General features: G+C 38.0%; 1 protein-coding gene across 23 annotated transcripts in view; it reads left to right on the forward strand.

The window, feature by feature from the left end:
* SIPA1L1 (signal induced proliferation associated 1 like 1) overlaps positions 1-25,764 on the forward strand; it is a 377,379-nt gene that overhangs the window by 176,171 nt on the left and 175,444 nt on the right. For 20 of the 23 annotated variants that reach the window (XM_072839140.1, XM_072839145.1, XM_072839139.1 and 17 more), the window contains one exon: positions 838-899. The gene's annotated coding sequence lies outside the window, so the exon portion shown is untranslated. Of the gene's footprint in view, positions 1-837; positions 900-6,399; positions 6,504-25,764 lie in introns of all 23 variants that reach the window. The other 3 variants (XM_072839153.1, XM_072839159.1, XM_072839161.1) reach the window with 1 other exon arrangement.

The following is a 25,764-nucleotide window of genomic DNA, read 5'->3' on the forward strand; positions in this document are numbered from 1 at the left end:
GAGTAGTCTGGGTCCAGTAGTCTGGAGTATGTTTCTTTACTGTTCCATGGTATTCTGAATAGTCAAAGTTTTAATAAACATGCAGTACCGAATATTTGATAGGTGTATTTATTCTGAGACCTATTCTCTCATATCCCTGAGTTTAGAAATTTAGAAATCGAAGCTGATTTATCTAACTGTAATTTACAGTGATTTGAATAGGGTAGATATGTTTTCTAGGGGAGAGACTATATGATTTTTGAGGTCCATTGAATAATTCTGGTTTTGTTTCAGTTTTACAAATAGCGGTCCAGGGCAGTATTAGTTGATCAAAATATAATTAATTAAAATATATTTAGTTTGTTTGACAATAGATGCAGATGATGAACATGAAGGTATTCTAATACTATAGATGGTTTCACTAACTTTTTAAAAAAGATTTTATTTATTTATTTATTTATTTATTTATTTATTTATTTGAGAGAAAGGGGGAGATTGAGAGAGAGCAGGAGGTGGGACAGAGGGATAAGCAGACTCCCTGCTGAGCCCAGAGCCCTAAAAGGGGCTCCCATCCTGATCCTAGCACTCTGAGATATGCCCTGGGCTGAAGTCAGACGCTCAACCCAGAAAACAGGTGCCCCTGTTTTCTCAACTTCTAATTTTAATGCACCTGTCTACTTTCAAAAGGCTGGTTTGCCTCTTTCAGAAAAAAGATAAAACTTTTTTTTTGCAACTGTTTCTTTTAATGAAATCTCTTGTACACTTAGCTATTTTTTTCTGTATTTATTTATTTATTTATTTATTTATTTATTTATTTATTCTGTTTTTAAAAACTTTTATATTTTTCTTTCTTTTCAGGTTATTCATTCTTCATATGGATGTTACTGTCTAAATTTCTGCAGCCATGGCACAAGAATATAGTAAGTGCTATACTATACTTTCTATGGCCTACCTGCTTTAAAATGTGTTGACTTTGTGTCTTTCTCATTGGAGCAGTGGAAATATAGAAACAAAGTTTTAAAAAAATCTGCTTTTCTCAAAGGGATCAATTCATTTGTTCCTCTGCTTTTGGAGTCTATAGCTTATATATAAATTCATCATGATAGTGATTAATTTCACTTTCAGATAAACATGTTTGCTCAGGCTATTCCCAGTCAGTACCAGCAGAGCACACATTAGGGGCAGATCCTTATCATGCATCACATCGATCTTCCATATAGGAACTCCAGGGTAGGCCCTGGTTAGGGTCAGTCCCATCCCTGCTTTGTCCACAGTTGACTCATCATGGATAAAGTGTCAGCCAGTGTTGGGTGCTACCTGGACAGAAGGATAATTCAGGAATGGTCCAGTAATCCTGTCCTAGCCAGTGAGACTCCAAGGCAGGTTTGCCAGGAACTTCTGGCAGAAGTCTTCTCATACTTGAAACAGGGCTACAAGAAGAGCCTGCCTCTCTTTCTCTTCTGGATGTTGTTATGTGCTGGCACAAGATGTGCTGTGGCTGCAGCCTGAGCAAGAAGCCACACAGGGCGGAGGACAGAGAAGCAAGCCCTGAGGCCTCCCGAAGTCCAAGCATTTGAGCCAATGCATTTCCTTTAGTTTAAGCCAGTTTACATTGGGAGCCAAAACATCCTAAGTGATTCACTTAATCTCCATTTTATTTTTAGTAATCCATTAGTTTCTCCCTGGGGAATGTGGGAGTAATTGCAAAGCAAGGCAAAATAATACCGTTAAATTAAACTGGCAGGGGATGCCGGTGTTGACTGGCACCCTCTTCCCTCTTAACAGTTAACTGGTATAGTGATTTGGTATTCAAAGACAGGCGAATAAAATATATTGCTTTCACTCTCTCTCTTTTCCCTCCGGAAGGTTTTGCCTTTTAATCAATCCACTTGAGCTGTGAACTATGCAAAGGGTCTTGGCCTCCCTGTGTGAGAGCCAGCTCCTTGTAGGGATGTATATTTGGCAGTATGGACCTGTTCTTTCTGTTTCCTTAGAGTACTCTGTGCCCAAACTTCTGATGCCTTGTTTGCTTTGGTTCTTCAAAAATTAACATGAATATTTCAAATATAAAAACAATGGTATAAGGAATAATACAAATACCCAATATGTACTCTTCCTACAATACACTGGAGAAAACGAATGTTTTCTAATTCTGTGTGGAACAAGTAAAAGTCCGGGGTAATGCCCCCTAACAGCAGCGCCTTTTTCTCCCTCCAAGGAAGCACTCTTTTGATTTTATTCTTTATTTTTCCCTTGCGTTTGTCTGTGCTTTTATCACATTGGTGCAGTATGATTTTCTGTCCGCTTTTTAACTTCAGGTAAATGTGGGTACTCTATGTATTTGATTTATTTATTTATTTTTAATTTATTTTTTATTGGTGTTCATGTATTTGATTTAAAATCTTTAAAATCACAAAGGAGTTGAGGATAAATTCAGGATCATGAAAAGAGGCTATGAATTTCTTTGAGACACTAGATATCCCAGTGATTCTATAGTAAATGTGTTAGACTTTAAATTGTTGAGTTTAATCAGCTTGTGGACAGCTTTTAATCTTATTCTTTAAACCGGTGTCTGGTCTTTTATGGGATCAATTGTGTCGTCATGGGGCTTTTCAGGGTGTGGGGGCTGCTTTTTTATTTAAATAGCTTGATTCACCCTCTGCTCAGAATGCATGCTTTTGGCAGACTTGGGTAAATATGCATTTTCCTGCCATTACAACTTCAAAATTTATTTTTGTGCCTTCTAAATTGTCCATTCATATTTGTGGCAGTAGTTCCAGCAGAGGCATCCCATCCCCTCCTGTGAACAGGTTGGGAAACATGGTACTTTGAAACACAGTACCTCAGTCCCTGGCACCATGTCATTACTTCCTTTTATGTCCAACTTGAGTCTTGGAGATCATTTTGTATCATTCTTACCTGAAATGGATCTTAGGTCATTTAACTTCTACAATCAAATAACTGTTCTGTTGCTCTTGGAGGATTCCTATTACCCTTTGTTCTTGTTTGGGATGTGGCCTCCACAGAACTGAATAGTCATTTCCATTCAGCGATCATTAATCCTTTCAACTTGGGGACATAATTACTGATAAGAGTGTCAGAGAAAGATTTATGACAATCGGAAGAGAATTTCTTTCTTTTTTTCCCCAGGATGTTATTTTTATTTAAATGTTTGATGTGGTGGGGGGGGGGGAGTAAGCTCAAAAAATATTTTTTCCTTCATTCATATAGTATACACGTTACAGGAAAGGAAACAGTAATATCTTCTGTTGATATAAAATTGGAGATTTTTGGACTGTGTGCATATACATTTTTTTGTTAAAAAATGGGTCCTCCTTTTAATTTTATTTAAATGTAAGTATCTTTAGCTTTTTTTTCTCCAATGTGGATCCAGGATCTTAAATTAAAATGTTGCCAGTGTGAAAAGATAGCCATCAGTGGAAACACCCAATCATTGAGGCCCTCTTGAAAAGAGCTACTCTCTCATTGGAAGATGATCAGAATTTAAGATAGCACGCCATGTTGTACATCAGGCCAAATATAAATACAAGAAATGCAAGACATTTAAATTGTAATCCCATAGCATGTTTTATGTGCATTTTTTATTCAAAATTTAGTGTTATAGTTGCTTTTTGATGGAATAAGCCTATTGAAATTATTCTTTGAGAAATCAGTCCTGTGAATTGATGTTTTTGTTTTGTGTGTGTATGTGTATGTGTAATGATACCTTCTTATTTATTTTTTTATATAAAGGGTTTGTAGACTTGGCTGGATTTTATACCTCATAATGAAATGGTGCCTTTGTGGGGGATGGTCCATGGGTCTGAGAGAACTGGTAGACAGTGACTCAGACCTGTAATTAGGTCTTGCTCTCCGCACCCTTGTTGACTTGAAAGCACTGGCCATAGACCATTTAGTCTGGGAAAGCGATACATGAATCATCTAAATTGGCACAAATTATCTGGAATGCTACTAAGTGTTTTCTATTCTTTATTCTGATTGAGGGAATAAGAGAGGGAGATTTCTTCTTTGAGTTGGAAAGTATTCTAGATGATACATATACATTTGTGGAAGCAGATGTCTTTAGTTAGAATGGAAAGCAATTGAATATTTGACATTGGTAAAAACAATTTTGATTTTGTGGGTTGGTTTTAGAAGATTCCTCCAAGCTCTGTATCCTTACCTTTGTGAAGAAGGTTGTGAACTGTTGCCTGTCTCTCTTTCAGGAAGAGGAGTCCAGGGGCTGTCTTGCTGTCTGTACCCTTAGCTTAACCGCCATACCACAATTGGGGTTATGGGGAAATTCTAGAAGTTGATATTGTATTTATTTTGCTTCCTCTTAACTTGCCACTCATCAATGTCTCTCATATTTAGGATAGAATTTTGTTATCCCTTTCTTCTCTTTCTCAGAATGAAGGGTCAACAGCCTTGTTGAGACCAGTTAGGTACCTGGCAATGAAGCTGATGAAAATTTTTTATCTTCACTAAATAAGTGTACTTTGTTTCAACTTGTTTTGTAGCAAAAACTTAAAAAAAAATCATATTCATTCTAAAGTAGCAACATTTACAAGTCATTTAGGTTAAAGATAAAATGAAGAATTTATATAGAAAGTAAGCCTTTTGGGGTGCCTAGGTGGTTCAGTCAGTGGAGTATCTGCCTTCACCTCAGGTCATGATCTCCAGGTCCTGAGATTGAGCACCCTGCTTAGCGGTGAGTCTGCTTCTCCCTCTGCACCCCATTCCCCCCGACCGCCCTGCACCAGCTCATGCTCTCTCTGAAATGAATAAATAAAATCTTAAAAAAAAAAGAAAGGCTTTTAATTTTTTTTTTCTTTTGGGTATTCTCTGATGGTGCATTAGGGGTTTTGCCCAGTGTTTACTATCCTACTAATGTCTGCTCTAAAGAGAAAGACAAGCAGATTTATCTAATCCATAGCAAAAAGACCAGATTTTCAACTTGTAATGTCACTTGACCTTTTGATACATAGATAAATCTTTATTTTCATTTTGGAATATATGTGAGTGGGCATCTCATAGGAATGCATCTTTTGACAGGAAATAGAAGAAAGCCATTGCTCACCGTGTAATTTTGTATTCTGCAGGCATAACTACTGTTTTGTGTCTGTGGGTATATGTGCACAAGCATGTGAGGTTGTTTTTGTTTATCTAGGGCATAGCTCTTTGTTAGACATTGCCACATTCATTTTGGTTGTTGAAAATCAGGTGTTCAAATTAGAAAATTATTATTAGCACTTATGCTGAATTAAGCTAATAGATTTTAGAGTAAGTTTCTAAGAAACTGTGAAATAACTCATGAATACCCTTGACAAAATTCTGAATTATGTGGTTAGTTAAGCTTTTTTCCCTAATATGTCACAAAGACCTTCATATTCACAATTTAAGTTATGTTTATGAAGGATGCCCGTTCATGAAGAGCTGTGATCCTTGTTTGTCACGAGGACTTGTTTAGTACCCAATTAACCTTTCACTTAATCTCTTTCTGCAATTAGGAGCCAAGAGACCATGCCTCAGTACCAAATACAAATCACCCAACCTTACAACCCTTAGTTTGCATATTGTGTAAATAATTGGGTCATTAGCCAATACCTAAACAGAGGGGCATGAAAGGTATATCTCTAGTTAGAATTTAACATCGCTTTATGGTTTCCAGATTAGTTTCTATAAATTATTTCTTCCATGGTTGTCCATACCTCTGTTTAATGGGTGCAGTGAATTGTTAAACCTCAGTCATGAATTCCAAAGTTCTTAATGAGCGTTAAAGTACCTACAGGAGTTTAATGTTTGATTCTGTCCTATCCCCTCAGGAGCAAATACCTTCTGACTTTGTGCAAATGAAGTCTCAGTTTTCTGAGTGAATGCTAATCCTCGATGAAAATTTCCCATCTCTCTCTTTTTTTAAAGTTCTCAAATTAATTAAATAAAATTAGTCTGGTCTGTAGGGTTAGGTGCGCCTTCTGTAATCTGGAGAGCTCTGCTAAACTGTGTGTGAAGGTAGACCAGCTGTCTCTTTCTGTCTGGCTATTTTACCCCATCCCTAAAATTTGATAATGTACCCCCTCTACCCACCTTCATTGAGGTACTAGTCGATTGCTATACTCTGCAAATGTTTAGAGTTTATTGGTTGTAAAGATTTAGTCCAAGGCCAAGCATTAGTTGCTGGCATAACTTGATCCTTCAATTGTATTTTGATGATCATTTTGAATACCATCCATTCAGTTGTATTTATTCAAAGCATCAAGACAGTCTCATTTAACACTGAGCATATTTAAAAAATAACTTTAATACATGCTTATGGAAATGTAAAGACAGACAAACATAAAGATGAAAGTGAGAACTGTGTATAATTGTACTATCTATAAGTAGATGTTACTAACATTGGTGAATCGTGTGTTCTCACAGGACACAGATCCTATCACTAAAACCGATAAATCTCTCACACCACTTATTAATAAAGGACTGATGGGAAGTTGTGACACCCAGAAACCCTTCAGCACCTCTATCTGGTACGTGTTCAGCCTAATATCATCTAAACTACTGCCAGTGTTTATTTCCACGGGTAGTGACCACTTCCTCACAGGGTGAAGCTGGACTGTGGCCCGTACTGGTTTCTTTTGTTAACATCCATTTTTAGGGAGAGATTTTCATGGGTAGGGCGTATTTCTTGTTTAAGTGAAGGAGTATTGTGAAATAAGCTGCTATATAGAAAGAGTAGAAGAGTAGTATACTTTTAAAAGAAAGACGTTTTGTTGATAGGAGAGAAAAGTCAAGCGGCCGAAGGCTGTGTGTGCTGATTCTTCAGGGATCACTGAAAGGCAGAGTCTCTCGTGGGCTGGCTGTTTTTGAATCCAGCGTATCTGGCCCCTGGCACGTCCTCTCTGATGTCCCTCTTCTCCCTGCTCCCCTCCCTGTCCTGTAGCACCTTCACACGACTTAGCAGCACAACAGGGCAAAGCTGTGGAGCTCTGTTCTGCATTGACTCAGACCTCTCCTTATCCCACTCCGTGCTTTAGTTTACGATAACTTGGGTTATTGTCTGGTTTTCCAGACATCACACCACAAAAACTCAAACAACAGACATCTCCCTGGATCTGAAAGTATTTGTCCTTTGTGGTGGTGTGACAGTTTCTGAGCATTTGTTTGCTGGCCTCCTTCTCTGAGGCCCAAAATAACTTGGTATGCCACAGCCCTCTCAGCTTCCAATGGGATGCTTTTAAGTGGCCTTAAGTGAGGCATTCTCCATGAGCAGGGATGCACTCCAGCCGGTTGGCCAGTAATGACCCCCACAGTTTCTGGTCCTGAAGCCATTGTGGTGTAAACAGAACAAATGAGAAGAGCTCTGGCCTTTGTCCTCTCCTCCAAGGAAAGAGAGTAAAAGTCGCTTTAAAGGAAGTCTGCATTTTGTGGTATCATTCAGTTTTGGCGCAGTCTCTTTAAATTTTAGCCTGGAATTCTTTGGGAGGCTCCTCCTCTGGAAGTGGATGAGGATTTTTAAAAGAGTGTTAATGCTGAAGCTGTGAACATTAGCAAGAACATTCTTTGTTACACAGCTGCAGCTTACTGATTTCACGTTTGCCATTGCAGTGCCTTCCATTGAGAGGCCAGGGAATTATATTAGGCAAAAAAGGTCAGCTTTTACATTACTTGATAAGATTGTATTATTGAAAAACACTTCAACTTAGGTTCATTGGTGTCACAATGTGTTTTTAGTTTTTTTGTTTGTTTTGTTTTTAGTTTTAAGCACAAAATTGAGATCTTTGTATTTTAATGGTTGAAGAAAGCAAATTTTAAGTTTTTAAAAGTTATTAATAAATAATAATCCTATCTTTTCTACCTGTTCTACCTGTGGAACATTTAGATATTACACGATGATGTTCAGTAGTTGTGAACCATTGTCTTTTTTTTTTTCTTTAAGATTTTATTTATTTATTCATGAGAGACAGAGAGAGAGAGAGAGGCAGAGACACAGGCAGAGGGAGAAACAGGCTCCATGCAGGGAGCCTGACCTGGGACTCGATCCCGGGTCTCCAGGATCACACCTGGACTAAAGGTGGCGCTAAACTGCTGAGCCACCCGGGCTGCCCTAAACCATTGTCTTTTTATCCACAACGTTGGGATTGTGTATCAGTTGGATAGCACGAATTAGATTGATTTCAGGCAACTCTTCTCAGCCCTGGTCCTAATGCCATAAGTAAAGAACCCTCTCCATTTGTTTCTTTGCTACTTGTACTCTTAACAAGTTATAAGACTGTCAGTGGGTTCCTAATTTTATTAAGTTTACTACTCCACACCAAGACAGCTTGATGGGTTTTTTGTTTTTAGGTATGATTCCAATGTAATCCCTTTTTGGAAAGGATTTGGAGAAGTCATTTTTAGTGGGTCTCCCAGTCCCCTTGTTCCTTAGAGTGGACTACCTTTTTTCTTCTCTGTTTCCATTTGTTTCTCCTATTCAGATGAGATGGAGACATGGAAATGGATATGGGGTTGGGGGAGATGTATAGGTAGATAGGTTTGACTTATTTATTTTTTTTAAGATTTTATTTATTTAATAGAGAGCAAATGAGAGGGAGAGAGAATCTGAAGCAGACTCTGCACTGAGCACAAAGCCTGATGTTGGGGCTTGATCCCACAACCATGAGATCATGACCTCAGCTGAAACCAAGAGTTGGACGCTTAACTGATTGAGTCCCTTGGCACCCCGGGTTGACTTTTTCTAAGTGGAGAATGAGAATAAACTAGAGTTCAGTAAGGAATAAAGTGATGGACCTGATCTGGGGAAAAAAATTAGGGTAAAGAGTTTGGGTGAGGAATTTGTAGTCTAAAGAGTAAAACACCAAAGAGAAATTGCTAACTCTGCCATTATTCTGTCAACTGTTTTTTTCTCTTGACTTCACTTGCACTGAGTAGTCGTTATTTGCTGACCAAGGTCTGAAGACAGCTTTTGAGCAATAGTTAACTTGTCAGTGGTTTTTTTTCTTTTCTTTCTCCATAGTAGATGCTCAGTTAATAGAATGTTTGATTAGCTTGCTCACTTAACAGCAGGGGAAAAAAAAAAAAAACAAAAACCAGTCCTTAAAATAGCCATTCTAAATTGCTACTAGGTGAGTTCCTCCTTCATTAATTCTCTGAGGAGGCTAGAAAATAAGTGGACCACTTTTTAAAAAAAAATTGGATCTTCTTCCCTACTGTTATACACTGAGATCTCCCCCCTCCCCTCCTGCCGGGAACGAAAAATGTGAGAAGTTATTCAGGTTTCAAGGTAAGAGGGTGCATTGTTGTCTAACTCCCAGAGAAGTGATTTCCAACCATTCTTATATTTCATTGTCCTCTGTAAATTGGATGAATTACAATTTTGTTCTGAAATTTTGTCACATCCTTTGAGATTCTTGGAATCCCTTAGAGGTAGAGGGGAAGCCACATCTCAGAATTGCTGTATTAGGGATAATCCCTTGGCCAGAAGGCAGTTAATCTGTCAGGTCTGGAGGAATGGGATCTGGAAGCTAGAGTGTTTCTCTTCTGCCTTTTCTAGTTTGCTGCCTCAGATCTCTGTCCTTATCACCACATCTTTAAACCTCAATGTTAAGTTTACTTTCTTCCTAATGTTACAAAATAGAGGTAAGGTCATGGCACTTCTTGGAGGAGTTTGTATGTGTTTTTTGCTATTTCTGGATGCAAAAGGCAAAGTCGGCCCATTCTTCTAGGTTTTAAATGCTTGAAAAACAGATGAAGGCGAAAGAAGGAAAGAAAGTCTGATTTCTTAAGTAGTTACTGTCTTTGTTTTGCAGACTTTTTTTTTTTTTGGTCATGATTATTGAATGTAGACTGACTATTGAATGTCCACTGACTACAGTTATGAAGTGTTTCAAATCTGGGAGAACACCATGATCTGTAAAATGGTTTCTTAGTTACTTTTTCTCAGCTGTTTTTCAGCACAAGAGAAGATGCAATTATTTCAGTTTTGTTAGTTGTTTTCCTCTGGAGGCAGAGGAGAACATTGTTTTTCTGTGACTTTCCTAAGGCCATGTGGTCTGTTTGATGCTGGATGTTCCCTGTAGTCCTGCATAGATTTGGCCCATTTTTCCAAAGGAGATAATGAATACAAAAATGCTCTCCTAGTAAACTGTAAAGTATAATAAATAGTTATAACTGTTATTCTGTGCTAGAGTTGGTGACCATAAATATTCTGTTCAGTTCGTGACCTTCTGTCCAAGAATGGCTACTTTTGACAGTCCTCTTTCCAGGGAATAGCTAGTTCTTGATTACACCATTTTTTATCGGCCTGGACCTTTTGCAGAAGAAAATGATTTGCATATTGAACAAATGTTGTAGTGTACATTGCATTAACATGAGTTTCTGACATTTCACAATATTTACAAACACAGGAGTCACTGCCCTTCATATACGGCAGTAATTGTCTGTTGGCAATGACCATGAAGTTCCTGGCCATGTGAAAAATTATTTCAGAGTCTCAATCTCCTTGTTCAGCAGGGGGACTGGACTGCTTCTCTGGCAGTTGGACATGTTGCCTTTGTGGAGCTTTTGTATAGCATATTGCTTTTTGTTTGGGCTTAACTCTTTGCCCTCAGGCTTTTCAGTGGTACATATCTATGCGAAAGACTATGCTGACTTAGAGATGGGTAACCTGGTCTACTAAAAGTATAACTTGTAAGGAAAATAAAGAGGGGGCAAAAGATGCTTGCTCTCTCTCCCAGAGGAACCACAAACCAGAACCGTTCTTGTCTGTTTTAAGTCCTAAGCCCCAGTAGGTGAAGAGACGCTGCTTGTGCAGATACTGTTTGAACAGGTGCCTTCTTCAGTGGGACAACGCCATGTGACACTTGCAAGCAGTACTAAAAGTGCTTCTGCATTGGCAGCAACCACCTCATCAGAAATGCTTCCTTGGGTTTCATAGTGAACCTGTGCTGACTTTCTGGGAGCTCTAAAAATACTGTCTTGTGGGGGATTTGACATTCACAGTAGCTGGCCGATAGTTTACATCGACAAGCCTCGTGGAATTATTTCCAGACGCTGATCGCTGGCTTATCCGAGGCTTGTTTCACTGAAGGGAGGAGATGGGCTGATTGATGATTGCGTGTATTCTAAGACTGCCTGATTAGAAGGACATTTCTGAGCATGTCACTGTATGTTCTTTCCTTTCCAGTATACAGATCTTCCTCAGCTTAGGAGGGGTTCCATTCCAGTAAACCTATCCTAAGTTGAAAATAGTCTAAGTCAAAAATGCATTTAATATACCTAACCTACTGAACATCAGAACTCAACCTAGCTAGCCTACCTTAAACGTGCTTAGAACATTTACATTAGCCTAAAGTTGGGCAAAATCATCCAACATAAAGCCTATCTTACAATAAAGTGTTTAATATCTTGTGTAATTTGCTGAACACTGTACTGAGAGTGAAAAAAAGAATGATCATATGGGTACAGAATGGTTGTCAGTGTACTGGCTGTTTACCTTTATGACCGCACGACTGACTGGGAGCTGCAGCTGGCTGCTGCTGCCCAGGAACGTGAGAGAAGATCTTAACATATCACTAGCCCAGGAAAAGATAAAAATTCCAAGTATGCTTTCTCTTCTTGCTTTTGCACTATTGTAAAGTAAAAAAGTCGTTAAGTTGAAGCATCATAAGTTGGGGACCGTCTGTATATTGAAATTACAATGTATGAAAGGCTGTGATAAAGTTGATTCATAGAATTTGTTTTTAGGCGTTTTGGGTTTTTTAAAGCACAGTATTATAGCTGGCTAACAAAGTTTTCAGTTATCTTGGAAGTGATGTCTTGGCTAAATAAGAAAAAGAAGAATAAAATAGCAGTGGAAACCATTGATTCATCCTGATGAAAACATTTTAAACTCTTGTTAGTATAGAAGTCTCTTCTCTTTGGAGGGCACCTGGGTGCCTCAGTGGTTGAGCGTCTGCCATAGGCTCAGGTCATGATCATGGGGTCCGGGGATCAAGTTCCAAATCAAGCTCCTCGCAGGGAGCCTGCTTCTCCCTCTGCCTATGTTTCTGTGCCTCTCTCTGTGTATCTCTCATGAATAAATAAAATCTTTAAAAAAAAAAAAGGTCTCTTTCAAATGAGAGATGATATTTAAACTTAATTATTGGGGCATTTTATTTTATTTTATTATTTTATTTATTTATTTATTTATTTATTTTTTTATTGGAGCATTTTAAATTGGAATTAGGGTGAGATCAAGAGCGCTCAAACACAGAGAAAACCAAGTGTAAGTTGTAACTTCCGCAGCAACAGACTTGTTTATGCTACAAGGAAGCAATTTCTTGTCTCCACCTCTGGTACATATATATAATTCACTACCCCATATGAGGTGAATTAGCTCTTTTATTGGGCCATTTGTTAAATGTTAAGTTCCATCTATTGGTGAATAAATCAACCTAGTGAGCATGTTCCATATTGAGAATGTTTGTCTAACCTGAGGATTCTCACGTTTATTACTCTGTGATATCTCCGTTTTAAGGATAAGTAAATACAGGCCTAACTGCATAGTTATTTGTTAAAAGTAGCAAACAAGTCACTTGAAGGGCAGGAAACAGATGGATCCTTGCATACTTCTTCCTCTGAAAGATAATCCATGTTGACACAATGCATGCTTCATTCCAACAAGAGAGATTTCAGCCCTTTGCCAGATACTGTCTCATTATCTTGGGCGGGTAGTATGGCTGCTGCGCATGGTACCTAGAGGTCCTCCTCTCCATACCTCTCCCATCGAATGGCACAGAAGAGCTCTGCATACCTGGGGACTGACTGCTGGGGTAGGAGACGTGGAGGAGACAAAGGCAGCTCCTTCATCCTGCCCATCCCATGGTTCTCTTGCCTTCCAGATATTGATCCTCTCCCTGCACATCCCAGCTCTGCCTATGAACTCCATGATGGATCTTCCTACGTGTCTCAGGCCTCTCACCCTCTCTGGTTTCCAGTGCTGGGAAGACAAGCGTGGGGGAGGGGATGTTTACATCATCACTCCTTTATGCCTGTCGTCTTCCAAGATTTGTTTTGTTTTGTTTTTTGAGACATAATATATATGCAATAAGATGCATAGACCTTAAGTGTTAAGATTTAGGTTTTGTCTGTTGGCAGTTATGAATAAGGCTGCTGTAATTATGAAGTCATTTTCTGGGCATATATTTTCCTTTCTTTTGGGTAAATACCTGTGGGTAGAATTGTTAGTTCATGGAGTAGATGTATGTTTTGCTGTATAAGAAACTACCAACTTGTTTTTCCAAAGTGGTTGGGCCATTTTACACCAGCAGTTTATGACGTTCTAGTTGCTCCACATTCTTAATCAGCATTTGGTATTGTCAGGTTCTGTTTAGTTTTGTTTCTCATTTTAGCCATTTCTGGTGGACTAAGTGTGAAACAGTATCTCATTGTGATTTTAGTTTTTTCCTGAAGTCTAATAGTTTTGGGGATCTTTTCATGTGCTTCTTGGACGTTTATATATTTTTTTCAGAGTATCTTTTTTTCATGTCTTGACAGTTTTTCTAAATTATTTTTGAATTATCTTTTAACTCCATTTGTAAGATTTTAAATATATATTAAAATACCTATTATGTATATTTAAGTAATAAAGTTACATACAAACACACACACACACTTATGGTGCCTCTTTAGAAGAAGGCTCTGTTTGAAATTTAATTTATCATTTTTCATGATCATTGCTTTACTGTGTGTTATTTGAGAAATCCTTGCTTCTCCAATATTGGGAATATATTTTTCCTATATTTACTTAAAGATGCTTTAGGGTTTTATCTTTTGCATTTAGCTTGATAATCTAACCTTAATCTTTTTGGTATGTGAAATAAGGTGATTGTTGAGGTGAACCCCCCCATATGTATATCTAGTACCATTTATTAAAAGACATTTCTATTAACTGAGCTGGTCTTTTGTTGAAAATCAATTGCGCATATATGGGTGAGTCTATTCTTGGGCACTCTTCTGTTTCACGGGTCTGTTGTCTGTTCTTATGCCAGTTACACATTGTCTTGGTAACTTTATAATAAGTTTTGAAATTAAATAATGAAATCTTCCAAATTTGTTTCTTATTTTTATAGTTGTTTTGACTATTATAGATTCTTTGCATTTTGAAGTAACTTTAGAGTCAGCTTGGCTTTTTTTTCCCCCATAAAGCTTTCTAGATTTTTTTCCTTTCCTTTTTTTTTAAGGTAATCTCTACACTCAAAATGGTGCTCAAACTCACAGCCCCAAGATCAAGAGTTGTATGCTCTACCCATTAAGCCAGCCAGGTGCCCCTAGAGCTTGTTGGTTTGTGTATGTGTGTGTGTGTGTGTGTGTTTAATTCATGAGAGACAGAGAAAGAGAGACAGAGAGACAGAGGCAGAAGGAGAAGCAGGCTCCTCGCAGGGAGCCTGATGTGGGACTCGATCCTGGAATAATGCCCTGAGCCAAAGGCAGACACTCAACCACTGAGCCACCCAGGCATCCCAGAGCTTGCTAGGTTTTGACTGGGATTTCATAGAGCCTAATTTTCAATTTGTGGAGAATAGACATTTTGGTAATACTAAGTCTTTCATCCACAGACCTCTCCATTTAATTTCTCTGAGCAACATTTTGTAGTTTTTAATATAGAGGCTTCTCACATATTCCATTAAGTATTATGTTTCTATAAATGATGTTTTAAAATTTTATTTCCAATTTTTCACTTGCTGCTTGTATATTGACTAGCAAAACTCCTACGTTCTCTTGCTGGTTCTAATATTGAGTGCGTGTATACTTTATAGGCTTATTGACATACATGATCATGATAGATGTCTGTGAATCGTGACAGTTTTACTTCATCCTTTCCCATCTTTAAATCTTTTTAAAGATTTATATCTTTTGAAAAGATTTGCTTATCCTGGCCTTACTGAACTAGCTAAAACTTTCAGCATAAGGCTAACTAGTGGTAAGAATGGAATCCTTGCTTTATTTGTGATCTCAGGAAAAAAGTTTTCAGTGTTTCCCTCTCAGTTTATACCTAAATTTTTTACACAGTGGCTGAGCCCTATAATTCTTGATCTCCTTATTTCCAGGAATGGAGTTCTCAATCTTCATGTTCCTGTTCTTTCCTTTGTGCATTTGTGCTACATTACCCTCGTTCTTTTCTTTGTTTTCTGCCTCATTTCCCCAGAAGTGACTCTATTTCTCTTCCTCCTCCTCATCCTCCTTCTTTATTCTTCTATCTCTGTCCCCCTCATCTTCCTTCTTTATTCTTCTATCTCTGTGAAAATAGCTTCTTTTCTTTTACTGGTTTTTCTTCTCATTCGTTTATTCTTCCATCAAATGTTTATTGAGCAGGTACAGTGTGGCTGACTATGCTGGTGTCTGGGCCTATGTAGGTTGATGAGACCTGGTCTCTGCTCCCAAAGAGGAGCACGGGAAGTGCTTCAAAAGAATGAATGGCTCCTTGGAATCCCTTGGCAGAGGTGAACATCTCACCTGGTCTGGGGGCCAGAGAGGCCTCCTGGGGCGGGGGGGGAGACTGTACTGTTCTCTCCTCTTCATGTGCGGTCACTTGAGATAGGGGTGGTTCTCCTTTATTCCTCCACGTGCGGTCATACCTCTTCTCAGTCATGTCCATCCCCAGGCAATTTCCACATCCAGTTGGAGGCACAGGTGTTAGAATTACTGTGCTGCTTACTGTTTTGTGTCCTCTGCGGTTTTATGAAGAGCTAGCCTAAGAGTTGTTCAGCACTTAATTGTAGTAACTTGCTTTTTAGCTTCAACAACTGTAGAATTTTATATGACTCAGAAACAATGTTTTTGAATACATGAGCTCCTTGAAAACCTTTTTTTTTTTTTTTTTGGTTTATTTGTATCCTGTATTTTACTATTAGATAGATTTTTAAATTATGAAAATGATTTTGGAATGTGTTAATTTTCCAGGATTATTTATTTTGCTGGAATGTTTGCAGGCAGGGTTCCTTTACCTCTGAGCTACTGGACAGTAGGATGGCTCTCTGGTTTGTTACTGTTGGCAGAGCAGACTGTCTTTCCTTGACTAGCAGATGTTCATGAGCTATGCTTTTTCAAGATTCCTACCTAGGATTTTCATCTGTTTCTTTATCCAAACAATGTCTGTTTCTTTTCCTTTGTCTGTCAAATTGCTTCCCTTATTAAAAAGCTCTACTGATCCTTGTAGAGCCATTATGATGCCACAGAACACATTTCTTAAAGGAGGTACCAACTAAAGATTAATGTATTTTCAGATCATTAAATTATAAAGCTATGAATAGTGTCTTAATGCTAATGGAACAGATACACTAAGCATTGTTTAGTGATTTCACCAGAGTGAAGGTGAAGCAATGAAATACATTAAATATATACAAATTGAATTATATATTTCTTCTTTCAGGCAAATATATGCTACTTAGTATCCATTAAATGTGTCTGAATAGCTTTACTGTGCTTAAGCATCATGTCAGAAGTCTGTAAACCCAATTGTGTAATGAAAAGTCTGTTATCAGCATTTAATTCAATGTGTTTCTGTCATTTACAAAATTTAAATTACTTTGAAAGATAAAGAATTTATCTTTTATTACCAATGGATTTTTCTTTTATCCTTACAGAGAGGAATGTGCTGGTTATAGAAGGTATTTATGTATCAGTTAAAATCAGTACATAAGGATGTATGTTTTATTGTGATTTTTTAAGTGCCCTAAAAATGCAGTTATCAACATATAGTCAACAGGAGAATCACTATTTTAAATATAATTTACACTAGGATGCAAACATTTCTAATATTCTGAATTAAAAATAAAATAAATATGGTATTCAGTGTAAAAGTGAAATGAAAAGACATGATTAGACAGTGAAATCTTAAACTGTTTGACCAGAAGCAATTATTAAGCCTTATTCCTCAGAGGCTTATTATCATTGTTCTTGTTTTTAAACTCAGGTCTGCCTTTTCTGTTCTTTTTCTTAATACATGATTAAAAATTCTTCACCTTGGGGTACCTGGGTGGCTCAGTAGGTTAAGTGTCTGCCTTCATTCAGCTCAGGTCATCAGGTTATCAGGTCATGAACTCAGGGTCCTGGGATTGAGCCCCACATTGGGCTCCCTGCTCAGCAGGGAGCCTGCTTATCCCTTTCCCTCTGCTCCTCCCTACACACTCTCCCTCAAATAATTAAATAAAATCTTCTTAAAAAATTGCTTTACTTTTATTGTACCTGTTAATAGTTCATAGTGATTTAGTATGTTTTCAGCTCTGGAGAAAGATTTGGGCAGTCACAGTGGCTCCTTTGGCTTTTATAGAGGGCCTCACGATGAGGAGGGTCCATTTATCAGTAGATTGGGATTTGCTAGGTATAATTTATTTTTATCGATTGACTTCTCTCTGAATCCTACCTTTTCAATTATCTTACCATCTTTTAGGCAGAGCCTTACTTCTGAGAGGTCACTTTTTTTTTTTTTTTTTCTTTCTTTCTTTCTTTCTCCCCTGTTACACCTTGAGTCTTATTCTCCCTATGCAGGATGCTTGCTTGCCCTTGCAGGGAAGGGGCTGTCCCACAGGGAAGCCAGGTAATTCTGCTATGGCCATTCCAAGCCATTGGACCTCTTTTGATTATTTCTGATGTGTTATTTATCCTCTTATTCTCTGTGCCCAGATTGTCCAGATAGAGTTAGACAAGGTCAGCTGCAAACATGTGATATTTTCAATCACAAATTACTCAATCGGGAGAAATCTATTTAGTTCTTGAACTAGGTCACCAGACACATTGTGTTAATCCCATAGTTTAAATGGGCCATCTGTTGAGTCACCCTGGTAATTGTTCCCTTTTTGAATGCTAGTGTACCCAAGTTAAGCTGCAGCCAAGGATGTTCAGAGTCTTTTCAAAGAGACTAATGCATTAACTGTGGGTCCCTCTCAACTGAAACTTGCCCTTGGAGAGTTTCTATTGTCTACTTCCTTGCTACTGTATTCCTTTTCTTCAATTGTGAGAATTTTTTTTTTTTTTTTTTTAATTATGAGAGTTTGGGATTGGAAAAGTTGAAGGTCATGCTTGTTGAGGATAATTAGAAAAAAGGAGAAGTGAGATTGGGAGTAGGAAAAAGAGGCCAAACGTTTGTCAGTAGCAATAATGGATTTCTTTACTTGAGAAGCTTCGGGAAAGGGAAGGAAGAGGATGAACAGTAAACCTGTTCTGTATACTTGGGCTTCTCTGTGACTCAGGAGAGGAGCTTAGAAGGGTAGGATGGGGGTCATCAGAGCTGAGGATTTTAGCAGAAATGGGTTGCCCAGAGCCTCTGGAATGTGCATTTTACCTTGTGTTTCTGATTTTCTGGGGAGATCTGGAAAGAGTAAAAAACATGGAGTGTGAAGTCTGGAAGGCAGTGGCCATGTAGGTGGAGAATTGGACTGTCAACATGTTATCCATGAAAAAGAGAAATGCCAGCTCTGTCATGTTGGCCTCCTTTTCCTCTTGTCTTCTCTCGAGATGATGTCTTCTGGTTCCGGGACTTTCAGTGCTGTCCATGTACCTCAGTGCTACTCCATCCTCTACCTCCAGCTCAGCCTTGCTTCAGATTTGTATTTTCAGCAGCCTCCCTTATATCTCCATATAGATGTCCACTGGAAGTGTTCAACACAAAACTCTTGATTTCTATGTACAGTGAGCAACTTATCTTACCATGGCTTCTCAGGACTCTTAGGTTTTAATACCCTTTGGGGAAACCTCTTAGTCCCAGGCAAATCAGCATGGTTGGTCATCCTATTTCAATTCCTTTTTTTTTTTTTTTTAAAAAAGATTTTATTTATTTATTCATGAGAAACACACACAGAGAAAGAGAGAGAGAGAGAGAGAGAGAGAAAGAGAGAGAGGCAGAGACACAGGCAGAGGCAGAAGCAGGCTCCATGAAGGGAGCCTGATGTGGGACTCGATCCCTGGCCTCCAGGACCACACCCTGGGCTGAAGGTGTCGCTAAGCCGCTGAGCCACCCAGGCTGCCCCCTATTTCAATTCCTTAAGCCTGCTTCTCTGCCACTCTGAATTTCTCTGGAGATTGATTCCTCAATTCATAGGGTTATACATTCAGCACTGTGTTATGTGGCTTACCAACATCTAAACTGTCAGCATGCCTTGTTGTCTCTATCTTCAAAAATACCCACCTTGTCCACTTCTCTCCATTTCTGCTGATCCTACCTTAACTCATGCCATGTGAGTCTCATGCTGGGTATGTCATAGGACAAAGCTGTGGAACACTGTGACGACTTCATATTGCTCTAACCAAGGCCTCCAAGCTTCCTTACAGTCTGATGCCATCACCTCTCCCACCACTGTAGCCATACTGGATCTCTTTACACTGGGCATGCTAAATCTGTTCATATTTTAAGGTCTTTCTTCTTGCTCTTCCTTCTGCCTATGATGTCCTCCCTTTGTTATTGTGGTGGTGGTGGTTGTTTAAAGATTTGTTTATTTATTTTAGAGGAGGGGGGATGAGGGGCATTTTATCCTTGAGGTCACAACCAGAGCCGAAATCAAGAGTCAGACACCCAACTGACTGTGCCACCCAGGTGCCCCAGGAATGTCCTTCCTTTGGGTAGCAGATTCCTTCTTGACATTTAGGTCTTCTTATCTTAAATGACTTCTTAACAGAGAGGCCTTCCTTGACCAACCAATGGATGAGAATAGCCAACCAGACATCTTGACCATATTACTTTTTTTTTTTTTAAGATTTTATTTATTTATTCATGAGAGACACACAGAGAGAGAGGCAGAGACACACACAGGCAGAGGGAGAAGCAGGCTCCATGCAGGGAGCCCAATGTGGGACTCGATCTGGGACACTGGGATCATGCCCTGAGCCGAAGGCAGATGCTCAACCACTGAGCCACCCAGGTGTCCCTACCATATTACTTTTTAATTTTATTTTTCCGGCTAGCACTTTTCATTCTCTGACCTTTATATTATTTGTTGATTTGCTTGTTCTTGCTCTTCCCTACTAGAATGTAAGCTCTTTGAATGACAGCTTTACCCCTGTGTTCACCATCCTATCCTCAGGTTTTAGAACACTTCACAGAGTAGGTATTCAGGAAATATTAATTGAAGTAAAGAATAAACTTAATTATCTTAGATAAGGCATCTAAAAACTTTGAGTGAAAGAAAATTTTGAAAGATTTTTAGCAAGCAAAGTCAGTTAGTGGAAATTTTGGGATATCTGTCATTGCTGCCACAAAATGTGTAGAATATCATTGATGTAATTTCATTTAATGACATCCTTTGCTTTGTGTTGGTTAAAATTCTTTCAGAACCTTTCCAGGTTTATTTGTAAATATATTTTCCTATGTCTTATGTTTTCCTATGTCCTATATTTCTTTTTAGCTCATAAGTCATTCAGTGGCGAGCTCCCCTCTGTAGTTTTCATGACTGTACCCCTGAGTGTAAAAGTAGAATCATGGTGTACATCGGTCTGTGGGCAGTGCAGAGACCCTGAGAGCCTTCCTTACTTGTTTGACCTAAGGAACTAGTCTTGGAACTTGGGTGATTATAAATCATTGCATTTCATTGTCTACACCAGAGTCTGAACCTCTGGACCCTGGCACTTGAGGCCAGATGATTCTTTGTTATGGAGGCTGTTTTAACCAGAAGATGTTAGCAGTCTCCCTTGGCTTCTGCTCACTGGAGAAGAGCAAGAGCACACTGCTCCCCAGTTGTAACCATGAATGACTCCAGATAGTGCCGAATGTCCCCTTGGGGACAAAATCGAAACCACTGTTCTAAACAACCCTGTCTTTCCTTCTATATTCTTTACATTGGGAAATTACTATGCAAAGAAATCAAGTTGATGGCTGATTTGGGAGGGGGAGTGTAGCGGATTTTTAAAAAGCTATTATAAAGAAAGATTTTTCATTTTACATCATTACTAAGTTATAAGAATCTATTTTCAACTTAGTTTGCCTCTGTAATTCCACAGTAAGCTTTGCGTTAGAAACCCTAAAATATTCTGAGGGAATTTGTTCTTTCAGTGTTTCTATATTTTTCGCCTGCTCCCATCACCATGGAGCTAAATACTTTGAGAGACATGTTAGGTTAAAAACAGTAATGACAGAAGAGGGAAAAATGTGTTTCTTCTGCTTCATTTTCCCTTCTCTTTAGTTCTTCTTTACCCCTCAGTCAACTGAATGGGATCTTTAATTTGAATGTTGTTAAATTTGGCATCAAGGTAGGAAAGGCATGTTTTTCAGGAGGTGGTCTTTTTCCCCGCCCTTGGAGAATGCTCACATCAGAATTTGAGCAGACCTATGAATTGATGATATTCTAAGATAAGGGAAAATGTACCGGAACTGGGTAGGGAGGGAGCCTTTTCCCTTGGCCTGCACCTATGTTATATAGATTTATGTATATTAAAGGTCACATTGAACTGCTTAAGACTCTTCTACACCATATAGAATATTTTTACATATGAAAAGCAATTATCAAAATGTGTATATGCTCACTTTTAGTGTAGAGCTGATTCTTTGAAATAAATGCAGTCCTCATCAGCTTTCTTAAACTGAGAGCTTAGCACAGTACTGTATGTGAAGCATTAAGTACTCAGATAATCTATTAATTGAAGAATTTGAGTTTCTAATCTGCTTTATTAGTAGTGGAGATGTTGCAGATTGGTGAACACAGCATGCTGGAATCAGTCATTTCCTATCCACAAGAAACAAAAGATGGCTCTGATTGTTCTTTGTATTTTTCAGGATAGGGTTTTTATTTGAAATACATGCCCTCACCCAATTATATACTTTGAGCCTTGACCTGTCTGAATGGAACATTTGCTAGTACTTTCACAAGGATTACTCTCAAATCTGGGAAAATTCTTTTCACCTATATTTATGAACAGTAGCATCTTCTGTGAGTTTCTAGGAACATGTACTGATACATTGTTTCTGTTCAACAAAGGTGGTTTGGAGAGTTCTTCTGTTTAAATACTACATTTTTCTAAACAAATTAATTCATGTCTTTTAGTATCAGTAAGTTAGTGGGGGTTTCACTGTGCTGAAACCTTCAAACATTAATTTCAGGAAGCGTAGATGCCTCATTTCTTTTTAAGCAATATTACTGCTTCCTTTTGTATGAATGAAGACGTGGTATTGAATTTAAGGGTGGATGACTCTTAAACTATGGAATTTAAACATCAGAGACTTAAAAATAACTGCAAAGATTAAAAAACAGGAAGGTTAAAACCTTGTATCTCATTTTGTGCTATGGACTAGTGAGAAAAGACCATCTTTTTCTAGTTTCATGAAGTCTTTAGCTTCTTATCAGTTACCCCCAGGATGAAACGTAAGGAGACATTCTTTGCATTCTTCAGTAAAACTCCTGCCATGTGATCTTCTGTATAAATTGCTGGTGTGTGCTTTTTCTTTGTTCATTTGTATATTGATCAGAACAAAGATAACAATTCACAAATTACAACATCCTCTGGTTTTATTAAAAAAATATTTCTGGCATGTTTTTCAATGTTTTCTTTCTTGTTCCCCTTGCCTTCGGTACCCAGACTACCCTGCTTTTTATATTTTATAAATATAAACATACATACAGAAAAGTTAATCTTTACCTCTTATATTTTTAGTATTCCTATTCTTTTTGCAAGTATATATAGACACATCCACCCACATGCATGTATATTTACATTTGTATGTATATGATTCTTTTTTTTTTTTTAAGATTTTTATTTATTCATGAGAGACAGAGAGAGACAGAGACACAGGCAGAGGAAGAAGCAGGCTCCACTCAGGGAGCCCGATGTGGGACTCTATCCCAGGACTCTGGGATCACGCCCTGAGCAGAAGGCCAACGCTCAACTACTGAGCCACACAGGCATCCCATGTGTTTATTTTTCTATGTTAATGTTTTTCTTTTCGCTTTCCGTGTAAGCAAGAACCTATTTCTAAGTACCGGCTATGTGCCGAGTGCATTGCTTGGAAGTGTGATGAGCTGGTAAAGACCCTATCTTAGAGCCCATAGAAAAACAGTTTAGGGTTTTTTTCTTCTTTCCATTGTTGACATTGTATTACATAATTTTTTAAATTTAAACTTAACATTATGTTGTGTTCTCTGATGTAGTTAAACACTTGAACATAGTTATGAGGAGTATATAGTGTTGTGTTTGTGGACATTCCATAATCTCTTTAGAGAATCATATGGTATTTATCTTATCTCTGTCTGACTGACTTATTTTGCTCAGGATTATCCTCTCTAGCTACATCCATGTTGTTGCAAATGGTAAGAATTCATTCTTTTTTACAGCTGAGTCATATTCCATCGTGTGTGAGTGTGTGTCTGTGTGTGTGTATGTGTGTACCTCTTCTTTATCCATTCATCTATTGATGGACACTTGGGTTATTTCCATACTTTGGCTATTATAAATAATACTGCAGGAAACATAGGGGTGCATGTTTTCTTTTCAGGTAGTGTTCTTGGTTTTTTTTGGTAAATATCCAGTACTGTGATTGCTGGATTATATCTATTTTTAATATTTTGAGGAAGCTCCATACTGTTTTCCATAGTGGTTGCACCAGTTTGCTTTGTCACTGACAGTGCAGGAGGTTTCCTTTTTCTCCACATCCTTGCCAACATTTGTTGTTTCTTGTGTTTTTGATGTTAGTCAAATAACAGGTGTGAGGTGATAACTTTTACTGTGGTTTTGATTTGCATTTGCCCAATGATCTGTGATGTTGGGCATCTTTTCCAGGGTCTGTGGCCATCTCTATGTCTTCTTCTTCTTCTTTTTTTTTTTTTTTTAAGATTTTATTTATTTGAGAGAGGGAGAAAGTGAGGGAGAATCTCAGATAGTTGCCCCACTGAGTGTGGAGCCCAATGCAGGACTCAGTGTCACATCCCTGAGACAATCGAGAGTCATACGTTCAATTGACTGAGCCACTGGGGCACCCCCTGCCCATTTTAAAATTGGATTATTTGTTTTTGGGGTATTGAGCTGTATCAATTCTTTATATATTTTGGATACTAACCCTTTACTGCATATGCTATATTTGCAAATATCCTCTCCTATTCAGTAGGTTGCCTTTTAGTTTTGTTGTTTCCTTTTTTATTTTAATGTAGTCCCAGTTTATTTTTGCTTTTATGTTCCTGCCTTCAGAGACATATCTAGAAAAAGATTGCTACACCCCATGTTGAAGATGACTGCCTGTCCTTTCTTCAAAGATTTTTATGGTTTCAGGTCTCACATTAAAGTCTTTAATCCATTTTGAGTTTTCTTTTTGTGTATGGTATAGGAAAGTGGTCTAGTTTCATTCTTTTTCATGTTGTTGTCAGGACAGTTTTCCCAACGCCTTTTGTGGAAGAGACTTTTTCCCATTGCATATTCATTCCTCCTTTGTCAAAGATGAACATATAATTGTGGGTTTATGTGTGGTTTTTCTGTTGTGTTCTATTGATCTATAAGTCTGTTTTTATGCCAATGCCATACTGTTTTAAATACTACCACTTTATAATGTAACCTGAAATCTGGAATTGTGATACCTCCAGTTTTGTTTTCTTTTTCAAGATCACTGACTGTTCGAGGGCTTTTATGATTTCATATAGTTCTTTTCTATTGTAAATAATGCTGTCGTGAACATTTTCTCCATAAGATATGTCTTTTGGGTATTTCCTTAAGTTAGTTAGTTAGTTAGTTAGTTAGTTTTATTAATTTATTTATTCATCAGAGACAGAGAGAGGCAGAGACACAGGCAGAGGCAGAAGCAGGTTCCACGTAGGGAGCCCGATGTGGGACTCAATCCTGGGACTCCGGGATCACAGCCTGAGCTGAAGGCAGATAGATGCTCAACTGCTGAGCCACCCAGGCATTCCTCCTTAAGATATTTTCAGGAATAAAATAGCTGGGTAAAAGTATGTAAACATTTTATAATGACCCTTGGTACTTATTTCTAAACGTTTTTTTTTTTTCTTCTTAAACTAGTTTTCACTCCTCCCAGTAGCCAGTGAGTACATTTTACAAAAAATGAGAACAACCCCTACCCCCCCCAAAAAAAACCCTCATTTTTATTTATTTACTGAAGAGAAATTTTTTAAAAACGTTTAGCCAATTTATTGTTTTCTCCTTTGTGAATTGTCTGTTAACACTACTCTTCCTAATTCTCTTTTAGAGTCTTAGTATCTTTATTTACATGACTCTTCATATATGCTTAGTATGTAAATCTGTATTGAATTCATTCCAGTTTTCTTGCTAGTTTTAGGTTTGCCATTTAATACACAGATGTCTTAAAGTTTTATGTAACCAAATCTATCAGCCTTTCTTTTCTGATTTCTTGCATTACTTTTATACATAGAATATCTTTCTCTATTATATATCATTTCTCCCCTCACATTTTATTATATTTTTCGTTAGGTTCTTTGCAATCATTGATTCTGTAAGAAAGGAGGTCTGCTATTTGTTAAACAGGGAGGACGTTGTTACCAGTGATGGCAGCCGCGGGTTGTGTTTTTGTGCTTCTCTCTGAACAGAGGGACCCTGAAGCCATTTACCTTCTGACTCTGGTTCTGGATACCAGAGTGCTTGTTGAATTCATAGGCTGTAGTTCTATTAAACATGGTACTTTATTGAATACAAAGAATGGAAATGAACAAAGTAAAATAAAATTAAACTCATTATTGACTCCTACTTGAGTTCTTACTTGTTTTAAGAGGCCCTGCAATGAAGGTTGACTTCTTTCAGGTGTAACTGATATAAAGAAACATACTTTACTTTTCCGTGGTGGGAATACTGTTACATTAGGCTTGAGTT

This window comes from Canis lupus, chromosome 9 (assembly GCF_048164855.1).
Source record: "Canis lupus baileyi chromosome 9, mCanLup2.hap1, whole genome shotgun sequence".
Lineage (NCBI taxonomy): Eukaryota > Metazoa > Chordata > Mammalia > Carnivora > Canidae > Canis > Canis lupus.